At 37.4% G+C, this 11,299-nt stretch overlaps 1 protein-coding gene across 12 annotated transcripts in view; it reads right to left on the reverse strand.

Moving 5' to 3' along the window:
* whd (carnitine O-palmitoyltransferase whd) overlaps positions 1-8,836 on the reverse strand; it is a 70,167-nt gene extending 61,331 nt beyond the window's left edge. For 2 of the 12 annotated variants that reach the window (XM_073992855.1, XM_073992847.1), the window contains exons 1-2: positions 5,423-8,836; positions 1,163-1,271 (exon numbers count right to left, since the gene is read on the reverse strand). The gene's annotated coding sequence lies outside the window, so the exon portion shown is untranslated. Of the gene's footprint in view, positions 1-1,162; positions 1,668-5,243 lie in introns of all 12 variants that reach the window. The other 10 variants (XM_073992850.1, XM_073992845.1, XM_073992849.1 and 7 more) reach the window with 8 other exon arrangements.
* Between the last annotated feature and the right edge of the window lie 2,463 nt (positions 8,837-11,299).

Below are 11,299 nucleotides of genomic sequence, written 5' to 3' on the forward strand. Positions count from 1 at the left end.
TGAATTGGTTAAGATGGCATGCCAAAGGATTGGTGTAGATGCCATGCCAAAGAATTGTTGAAGATGCCATTCCATCGAGTTAGTAAAGATGACATGCTTAGGATCTGAAAATGAATTGCATCTTTTGGGGGTCACGCTCTTGTAAAAAGAATGAGTGAAGATGCTGAAAAAATGACATTCCATTTCACTTGCATCCATTCTTGAATAGCATCTTTGGCATCGAACATTTTGCTGGGGCAGAATGGGTTTAGATAGACAATTGCTGCGACATGCCAAAGCTCGGAAAATTGCATATTTGGGACATCTGATGAGAAATGAAAAGTATAAATTCCTGCAAACCATCATAAAGGGCAATGTAGAAGGAAAAAGAGGAAGAGGCAGGAGAGAATTGAACTGGCTGAAAAACATACAAGATTGGACAGGCTGCCATGATGAAAGAAGCATGATTTCGGCGGCAAAAAATAGAGAGCTGTTTATGCCTGTATAATATAAAATAAAATAGCATAACACATTTATAATAATATTGTATGATCGCTTATATCTGGATAACGGATTTGCAAATAAAGAAGAAGAACATTATGTCTACAATGGCTAATAAGATTTTATTTCAGATTGAAATATGCGAAATATGCAATGTATATACTAAAAAACAAACAGTTAATGGAACTTAAATATGCTGGAAATGTCCCAGAAGAAGAACACTGAAGAACTGAAGGACATGGAAAAAAACATGCAGAACGCCAGGATTCGCCTTTAAACAATGAAAATGAAACGACATGAAGATGTCCATTCGCATGTCAATGTCCCTTAACCAATTTACTTGTCCCAGTAAATTGGCCCTTGTAAATATTGTAATAAGTCAGTCAGTCATACTTGTTGTCACATCATAAAATAAAATAATAAAGAAGGTCGAGCCAATTTCAAAGTAGGTTGTCTTTTCTTTTTATTCTTTTATTTTTGTATTGTCAGAAATGAAGCAGGATAGCAAGGCAGCCAGGCGAAGCAGCTTATGTTCCCAGACTTTTAAGGCTCTGTAGCAGCAATCCTGACTCTATCTGTCAATTGCACTGACATATTGAAAGCTAGTAAAGGAGATTCGTATTGTCCGATTACCCTCTTGTCACCCCTAGCCAAAGGTTTAGAATATTATGATGATATTTACCTTGAATTTCAACAAAGTTTCAGCATATTTGTTTGGTTTGAGTTCTACGGGCCCATGCGCGCACGACCGATGGATTTATGGTTCAATCCGGTTAAAAATAAAGAGAGCACTGAAAAAACACCTGCATTCACTGCTAGTCTGTAATTTTTATACACTCCCGCAGTTTTACCAGTCAAAAAAAAAAAAAATCACGTCGAAGATTTATCTTTTTTAACCACTGTGCTAATTATAACCACGATTATCTGACAGCTGTGACACGATCACAATCAGTGTTCAGGTTTCCCTGACAAGTAGATAGTTTTTTGTTGTTGTTGTTTATTTTGTATTATTTCCTCTTCTTTGAGCAGCAATAGTAGTTGTTGTTGTTCTCATCATTGTGTCAACACGTAATCAAGTTTTAAATTGGGTACAAAGTCCATTTGAATCCAATGGTGAGCAGAGCAACACACATGCCAGACAAAAAATCACATAATTAGGCAAGAATTGTAGAGTAGTTTCGTGAAAGCTATGTCGTGAGAATTCGACAAGTAATTTTAATGGGAAGTGAGAATATTTTTCTTTTTTTTTGTTACTTGAAAGGGCTGTTAATTAGTTCGGCTACGGTTGAAATTTTGGGACAAGGTGATTTAAATGGACCGAATAGAAGATTGCAAAGATAGGAAATCAAATTAAAGGTATACGCGCTGCTGTCAGTTGGTAGGGTATCGCAGAGATGAATTGCCCAAACAAAAATTTGCCATACTGATATCCTGATAAGGTTGGACCAATATCAGCCACTCCTATTGATAATCGAGACCACTAGACAGAAGCCAGGGGAGTTGGCAGTGTGATCCCGCTACTAAAACCAGGCAAGTATGCCAGCAGAAACGAATCGTACAGGCCGATTTCCCTCTCTTGAGCCAGTAGCAAAGCCTGGAGGCACTACTCCTATAATGATGAGAAGCAGTTTCTCAGTTGTCCAGCATTTACATGCCATATCCACACATATTGAGAATTGAACCAGAACAGACCGTGCGACCAAACAGTTATGGTGGCTCTTGACATGTCGAAGGCCTTCGATATCGTCAACCATCCCAAGCTGTTCGAGAATATTGAGAAGACTTCCCTCCAATCGTGTTTTGCAATGTTGGGTAATCCGTTTGTTTTGTCTTTCCGGAGAAAGTGAGAAAACTCACGGGGAATTTAAGTTCAGAATAACCCTCTATATTTGTGTGGGCGCCAGTCGTTTGTTTAAATCAGAAATAAGAAGTCGAAGACCTGTAGAGTGAAATAGGGAGTTTCCCAATGCGGGGTGATATCTCCGGAAGGGTTTAACATCTACCTTTGTGATATTTCACACACTCCAAACGGCATAAAGATCGCCAAGATCGTACAATCATCCGCATACATTAGGATGATTGCACGATCTTGGTGTCGGGTCCTATCGTCGATGACATATGTGATAGGTTAAAAGTCTATATATCAGACTTGGTGCAGGTCGTTTTTTCCCACTGAGTAATGTGAAAATAAATCCACTGCTCACCATCTGGATGGCTGAAATGAGGCTCCATCTGAACAATATTGTCCTGATTCCGACCACAAACTGCTACCATAATATTGGGTGTAACGTCCGGAAGCATGTTAAAGTCGTCCGCGCAAGCCACACCTATTTGTGACAAGATTAAAAGTAGGAACTAGATCCTAAAGTCGATGCAGTACCTGATTGAGTGTTAGCGCCGTGAGCATCCCAGCCACGATTTAATAGATAGGATTCCCCCACCCAGGTACCTCAGGAGACATCTTCATGATCTAGAGAGAGAGAGGTCCAAAGGTATAAATGAGAACTTCTAGACAAACGAGCTTAGCAGGCAGTCACACTGATGCAGTTCACACGCATGCAGTCCAAAGGTACAGCGTAAATGTCGTACTTGGAGACCACCTCCTATCCAGCGGAATTTTTGAAATATTTTTAGGACCAACCAAAGATGACAATTGCCGTGGTTTTTTTAAGATTTTTAGGAGCAACCAAAGAGGACAATTGGCGTGGATTTTTCAAAGATTTTTAGGAGCAACCAAAGAGGACAATTGGCGTCGATTTTTAGGAGGAACTAAACAGGACAATAGGCGTGGATTTTTCAGAGATTTTTAGGAGCAACCAAAGATGACAATTGGCGTGGATTTTTCAAAGATTTTTGGGAGCAACCAAATAGGGCAATAGGCTTGGATTTTTTAAAGATTTTTGGGAGCATCCAAAAAGGACAATTGGCGTGGATTTTTTAAAGATTTTTAGGACCAACCAAAGAGGAAATAGGCGTGGATTTTTTAAAGATTTTTGGGAGCCACAAAAGACAACAATAGACCTGGCTTTTTTAAAGATTTTTGGGAGCAAACAAAGATGGCCATAGGCTTGGATTTTTTAAAGATTTTTGGGAGCCAACAAAGACAACAAGAGGCGTGGATTTTTTAAAGATTTTTAGGAGCAACCAAAGAGGACAATAGGCGTGGATTTTTTAAAGATTTTTAGGAGCAACCAAAGAGGACAATAGGCGTGGATTTTTTAAAGATTTCTGGTAGCAACCAAAGAGGAAAATTTCCGTGGATTTTTTAGGAGCAACCAAAGAGGACAATATGGGTTGATTTTTTAAAGATTTTTAGGAGCAACTAAACAGGACAATATGCGTGGATTTTTTAAACATTTTTAGCAACAACCAAAGAGAACAATAGGCTTGGATTTTTAAAGATTTTTAGGAGCAACTAAACAGGACAATATGCGTGGATTTTTTAAACATTTTTAGCAACAACCAAAGAGAACAATAGGCTTGGATTTTTAAAGATTTTTTGAATCAACCAAAGAGGACAATGGGCTTAGATTTTTTAAGATTTTTAGGACTAACCAAAGAGGACAATGGGCTTAGATTTTTTAAGATTTTTAGGACTAACCAAAGAGGACAATTGCCGTTGGTTTTTTAAAGATTTTTAGGAGCCTCCAAAGACAACAATTGGCGTGGATTTTTTAAAGATTTTTGGGAGCCACCAAAGACAACAATAGGCGTGGATTTTTTTAAGATTTTTGGGAGCCACCAAAGTCAACAATTGGAGTGGATTTATTTAAGATTTTTGGGAGCCATCAAAGACAACAATAGGCGTGGATTTTTTAAAGATTTTTGGGAGCTAACAAAGACAAGAGGCGTGGATTTTTTAAAGATTTTTGCGAGCCAACAAAGACAAGAGGCGTGGATTTTTTAAAGATTTTTGGGAGCTAACAAAGACAAGAGGCGTGGATTTTTTAAAGATTTTTGGGAGCCAACAAAGACAAGAGGCGTGGATTTTTTAAAGATTTTTGGGAGCCAACAAAGACAACAATAGGCGTGGATTTATTAAAGATTTTTGGGAGCCACCAAAGACAACAATTGTCGTGGATTTTTTAAAGATTTTTGGGAGCCAACAAAGACAACAATAGGCGTGGATTTATTAAAGATTTTTGGGAGCCATCAAAGACAACAATAGGCGTGGATTTATTAAATCAGAGCCAAGCCAACAAAGACAACAATAGGCGTGGATTTATTAAATCAGAGCCAAGCCAACAAAGACAACAATAGGCGTGGATTTATTAAATCAGAGCCAAGCCAACAAAGACAACAATAGGCGTGGATTTATTAAAGATTTTTGGGAGCCATCAAAGACAACAATAGGCGTGGATTTATTAAATCAGAGCCAAGCCAAAACCTCCTCTCTCCAAGTTTATTTACCATGTAAATAACGACCACCACCTCTTAAAACTCCTTGTGAAAACATGTTAATTTAAGGTAACACAAAACAAATTCAACCCACTGTGTTTCCATAACAATCAGATAGGAAAAAGGTCATTGCACATGCCTCAAACCTAACAACAGAAACAACAACAACAAAACAAACAAGAATGGAATATGAAATAGTAAATCGGAAAAGAAGTGCCACCACAAAAAGAAGGGATGAATAAGAAGAAAATCCAGAAATGTGAATTGTGTATAAATAAACCACCAAGTGATGGATACAACAACAACACCACCAAAAGGGCCACTAATTCTTATGTCACATGCCAAGGAGAACAAAAAATACCTACACGTTGTTTGTTGACACGTTAAACTTAGCGTTAAGGAAGTAAATTTTGTTCAGCAAATTTTATTAAATTTATTATTTATTTATTCTGCTTCATACATGAAAATACTTTTTAACGTGTTTTATTTAACATGCTTTGTTGTTTCATGTCTGTTTACTTCAAATTTAGTAATTTTAACTTACATTGAATTTTTGGGAACTACTTGGGTGTTTTTTAATTGTTGTTTTTTAGTTAAAACACTTGTGTAAATATTTTTCTTTATTCTCACAGAACACTAATTGTTAAATTTTGTTCCACTCTTGCAATTATCCATGATTTTATTATTATTATTTTTTAATTCCACTATTTTTATTTTAAAGTGCGCCTCCTGCCAGCACCGCCAGACGTAATCCCAGAAAATACCAACTACACGACGATCGTTTGCGACGAACAAACACAACCAACCGCACGAATCAAAGGACAAAACACAAAAACACAAATGAAATTACAAAACAACAAATTATTACAGGGGAGCATGGCACAATCATATAAGGTAGGCGCATCAGCCCAGCTGATGTACTGCGAGCTGTCAAAAGAGTTGTTTTAATTGAAAACACAAAAATAAAAAAAAACAATAATTTAAATGAAAATTTTTGCATTTTTGATAGATTTTTGTAATAATGCTTTTATTAACAACTGCATAATGAAATTTTGTTGAAAAAAATATGTGAATCGCTTTATATTTGGAAAACATTTTTGACATTTCACAGTACTGAACTGGTTTTTGTTGTAGTTGTTGGCTGATAGTAATTGTGTCATGCAGGGGAGAGATATTCAGCGGGAACCCTATTACCAACTACTTATACACCATAGCTTTGTTCCTTTACCTGCCTGAGGTTACCATTTCTTACCATTTTTAACCTGCAAAGCGTTCCTTTACTTTAACAAGCATACAATTTATATGAGACCAGTTCACCACTTTTACCATTTTTTGCCACTGTTACCATTTTTTAAAGTAAAGGAACAGACCACATCTTATACTAATATATAATATAAAACAGATAATACTGTCTTCACTCATGAGATAAAAAGGGGTGTGAAACTGTTTTACCGACAGTTGCAGTCGTAATAACAGTATTATCTACAATTCTAATAAATTCAAATTATTTTTTAAAGATTTTTGAAAGTCACCAAAGGCAACATTAGGCCACAAAAGCCAACAATAAGCGTGGATTTTTTAAAGATTTTTGGGAGCCATCAAAGACAACAATAGGCGTGGATTTTTTAAAGATTTTTGACAGCCAACAAAGACAACAATAGGCTTGGATTTTTTAAAGATTTCTGTGAGCCAACAATGACAACAAGAGGCGTGGATTTTTTAAAGATTTTTGGGAGCCAACAAAGACAACAAGAGGCGTGGATTTTTTAAAGATTTTTGGGAGCCAACAAAGACAGCAAGAGGCGTGGATTTTTTAAAGATTTTTGGGAGCCAACAAAGACAGCAAGAGGCGTGGATTTTTTAAAGATTTTTGGGAGCCAACAAAGACAACAAGAGGCGTGGATTTTTTAAAGATTTTTGGGAGCCAACAAAGACAACAAGAGGCCTGGATTTTTTAAAGATTTTTGGGAGCCAACAAAGACAACAAGAGGCGTGGATTTTTTAAAGATTTTTGGGAGCCAACAAAGACAAGAAGAGGCGTGGATTTTTTAAAGATTTTTGGGAGCCAACAAAGACAACAAGAGGCGTGGATTTTTTAAAGATTTTTGGGAGCCAACAAAGACAACAAGAGGCCTGGATTTTTTAAAGATTTTTGGGAGCCAACAAAGACAACAAGAGGCGTGGATTTTTTAAAGATTTTTGGGAGCCAACAAAGACAAGAAGAGGCGTGGATTTTTTAAAGATTTTTGGGAGCCAACAAAGACAACAAGAGGCGTGGATTTTTTAAAGATTTTTGGGAGCCAACAAAGACAACAAGAGGCGTGGATTTTTTAAAGATTTTTGGGAGCCAACAAAGACAACAAGAGGCGTGGATTTTTTAAAGATTTTTGGGAGCCAACAAAGACAACAAGAGGCGTGGATTTTTTAAAGATTTTTGGGAGCCAACAAAGACAGCAAGAGGCGTGGATTTTTTAAAGATTTTTGGGAGCCAACAAAGACAACAAGAGGCGTGGATTTTTTAAAGATTTTTGGGAGCCAACAAAGACAACAAGAGGCCTGGATTTTTTAAAGATTTTTGGGAGCCAACAAAGACAACAAGAGGCGTGGATTTTTTAAAGATTTTTGGGAGCCAACAAAGACAAGAAGAGGCATGGATTTTTTAAAGATTTTTGGGAGCCAACAAAGACAACAAGAGGCGTGGATTTTTTAAAGATTTTTGGGAGCCAACAAAGACAACAAGAGGCGTGGATTTTTTAAAGATTTTTGGGAGCCAACAAAGACAGCAAGAGGCGTGTATTTTTTAAAGATTTTTGGGAGCCAACAAAGACAGCAAGAGGCGTGGATTTTTTAAAGATTTTTGGGAGCCAACAAAGACAACAAGAGGCGTGGATTTTTTAAAGATTTTTGGGAGCCAACAAAGACAACAAGAGGCCTGGATTTTTTAAAGATTTTTGGGAGCCAACAAAGACAACAAGAGGCGTGGATTTTTTAAAGATTTTTGGGAGCCAACAAAGACAACAAGAGGCGTGGATTTTTTAAAGATTTTTGGGAGCCAACAAAGACAAGAAGAGGCGTGGATTTTTTAAAGATTTTTGGGATCCAACAAAGACAACAAGAGGCGTGGATTTTTTAAAGATTTTTGGGAGCCAACAAAGACAACAAGAGGCGTGGATTTTTTAAAGATTTTTGGGAGCCAACAAAGACAACAAGAGGCCTGGATTTTTTAAAGATTTTTGGGAGCCAACAAAGACAACAAGAGGCGTGGATTTTTTAAAGATTTTTGGGAGCCAACAAAGACAACAAGAGGCGTGGATTTTTTAAAGATTTTTGGGAGCCAACAAAGACAACAAGAGGCGTGGATTTTTTAAAGATTTTTGGGAGCCAACAAAGACAACAAGAGGCGTGGATTTTTTAAAGATTTTTGGGAGCCAACAAAGACAACAAGAGGCGTGGATTTTTTAAAGATTTTTGGGAGCCAACAAAGACAACAAGAGGCGTGGATTTTTTAAAGATTTTTGGGAGCCAACAAAGACAACAAGAGGCGTGGATTTTTTAAAGATTTTTGGGAGCCAACAAAGACAACAAGAGGCGTGGATTTTTTAAAGATTTTTGGGAGCCAACAAAGACAACAAGAGGCGTGGATTTTTTAAAGATTTTTGGGAGCCAACAAAGACAACAAGAGGCGTGGATTTTTTAAAGATTTTTGGGAGCCAACAAAGACAACAAGAGGCGTGGATTTTTTAAAGATTTTTGGGAGCCAACAAAGACAACAAGAGGCGTGGATTTTTTAAAGATTTTTGGGAGCCAACAAAGACAACAAGAGGCGTGGATTTTTTAAAGATTTTTGGGAGCCAACAAAGACAACAAGAGGCGTGGATTTTTTAAAGATTTTTGGGAGCCAACAAAGACAAGAAGAGGCGTGGATTTTTTAAAGATTTTTGGGAGCCAACAAAGACAACAAGAGGCGTGGATTTTTTAAAGATTTTTGGGAGCCAACAAAGACAACAAGAGGCGTGGATTTTTTAAAGATTTTTGGGAGCCAACAAAGACAACAAGAGGCGTGGATTTTTTAAAGATTTTTGGGAGCCAACAAAGACAACAAGAGGCGTGGATTTTTTAAAGATTTTTGGGAGCCAACAAAGACAACAAGAGGCGTGGATTTTTTAAAGATTTTTGGGAGCCAACAAAGACAACAAGAGGCGTGGATTTTTTAAAGATTTTTGGGAGCCAACAAAGACAACAAGAGGCGTGGATTTTTTAAAGATTTTTGGGAGCCAACAAAGACAACAAGAGGCGTGGATTTTTTAAAGATTTTTGGGAGCCAACAAAGACAACAAGAGGCGTGGATTTTTTAAAGATTTTTGGGAGCCAACAAAGACAACAAGAGGCGTGGATTTTTTAAAGATTTTTGGGAGCCAACAAAGACAACAAGAGGCGTGGATTTTTTAAAGATTTTTGGGAGCCAACAAAGACAACAAGAGGCGTGGATTTTTTAAAGATTTTTGGGAGCCAACAAAGACAACAAGAGGCGTGGATTTTTTAAAGATTTTTGGGAGCCAACAAAGACAACAAGAGGCGTGGATTTTTTAAAGATTTTTGGGAGCCAACAAAGACAAGAAGAGGCGTGGATTTTTTAAAGATTTTTGGGAGCCAACAAAGACAACAAGAGGCGTGGATTTTTTAAAGATTTTTGGGAGCCAACAAAGACAACAAGAGGCGTGGATTTTTTAAAGATTTTTGGGAGCCAACAAAGACAACAAGAGGCGTGGATTTTTTAAAGATTTTTGGGAGCCAACAAAGACAACAAGAGGCGTGGATTTTTTAAAGATTTTTGGGAGCCAACAAAGACAACAAGAGGCGTGGATTTTTTAAAGATTTTTGGGAGCCAACAAAGACAACAAGAGGCGTGGATTTTTTAAAGATTTTTGGGAGCCAACAAAGACAACAAGAGGCGTGGATTTTTTAAAGATTTTTGGGAGCCAACAAAGACAACAAGAGGCGTGGATTTTTTAAAGATTTTTGGGAGCCAACAAAGACAACAAGAGGCGTGGATTTTTTAAAGATTTTTGGGAGCCAACAAAGACAACAAGAGGCGTGGATTTTTTAAAGATTTTTGGGAGCCAACAAAGACAACAAGAGGCGTGGATTTTTTAAAGATTTTTGGGAGCCAACAAAGACAACAAGAGGCGTGGATTTTTTAAAGATTTTTGGGAGCCAACAAAGACAACAAGAGGCGTGGATTTTTTAAAGATTTTTGGGAGCCAACAAAGACAACAAGAGGCGTGGATTTTTTTAAAGATTTTTGGGAGCCAACAAAGACAACAAGAGGCGTGGATTTTTTAAAGATTTTTGGGAGCCAACAAAGACAGCAAGAGGCGTGGATTTTTTAAAGATTTTTGGGAGCCAACAAAGACAACAAGAGGCGTGGATTTTTTTAAAGATTTTTGGGAGCCAACAAAGACAACAAGAGGCGTGGATTTTTTAAAGATTTTTGGGAGCCAACAAAGACAACAAGAGGCGTGGATTTTTTAAAGATTTTTGGGAGCCAACAAAGACAACAAGAGGCGTGGATTTTTTAAAGATTTTTGGGAGCCACAAAAGACAACAATAAGCGTGGATTTTTTAAAGATTTTTGGGAGCCAACAAAGACAACAAGAGGCGTGTATTTTTTAAAGATTTTTGGGAGCCAACAAAGACAGCAAGAGGCGTGGATTTTTTAAAGATTTTTGGGAGCCAACAAAGACAACAAGAGGCGTGGATTTTTTAAAGATTTTTGGGAGACAACAAAGACAACAAGAGGCGTGGATTTTTTAAAGATTTTTGGGAGCCAACAAAGACAACAAGAGGCGTGTATTTTTTAAAGATTTTTGGGAGCCAACAAAGACAGCAAGAGGCGTGGATTTTTTAAAGAGTTTTGGGAGCCAACAAAGACAACAAGATTTTTGGGAGCCAACAAAGACAGCAAGAGGCGTGGATTTTTTAAAGATTTTTGGGAGCCAACAAAGACAACAAGAGGCGTGGATTTTTTAAAGATTTTTGGGAGACAACAAAGACAACAAGAGGCGTGGATTTTTTAAAGATTTTTGGGAGACAACAAAGACAACAAGAGGCGTGGATTTTTTAAAGATTTTTGGGAGCCAACAAAGACAACAAGAGGCGTGTATTTTTTAAAGATTTTTGGGAGCCAACAAAGACAACAAGAGGCGTGGATTTTTTAAAGATTTTTGGGAGCCAACAAAGACAACAAGAGGCGTGGATTTTTTAAAGATTTTTGGGAGCCAACAAAGACAACAAGAGGCAGGGATTTTTTACAGATTCTTGGGAGCCAACAAAGACAACAAGAGGCGTGGATTTTTTAAAGATTTTTGGGAGCCAACAAAGACAACAAGAGGAGTGGATTTTTTAAAGATTTTTGGGAGCC

This window comes from Musca autumnalis, unplaced genomic scaffold (genome assembly GCF_047663935.1).
Source record: "Musca autumnalis isolate F117 unplaced genomic scaffold, ASM4766393v1 scaffold_5, whole genome shotgun sequence".
Taxonomy (NCBI): Eukaryota; Metazoa; Arthropoda; class Insecta; order Diptera; family Muscidae; genus Musca; species Musca autumnalis.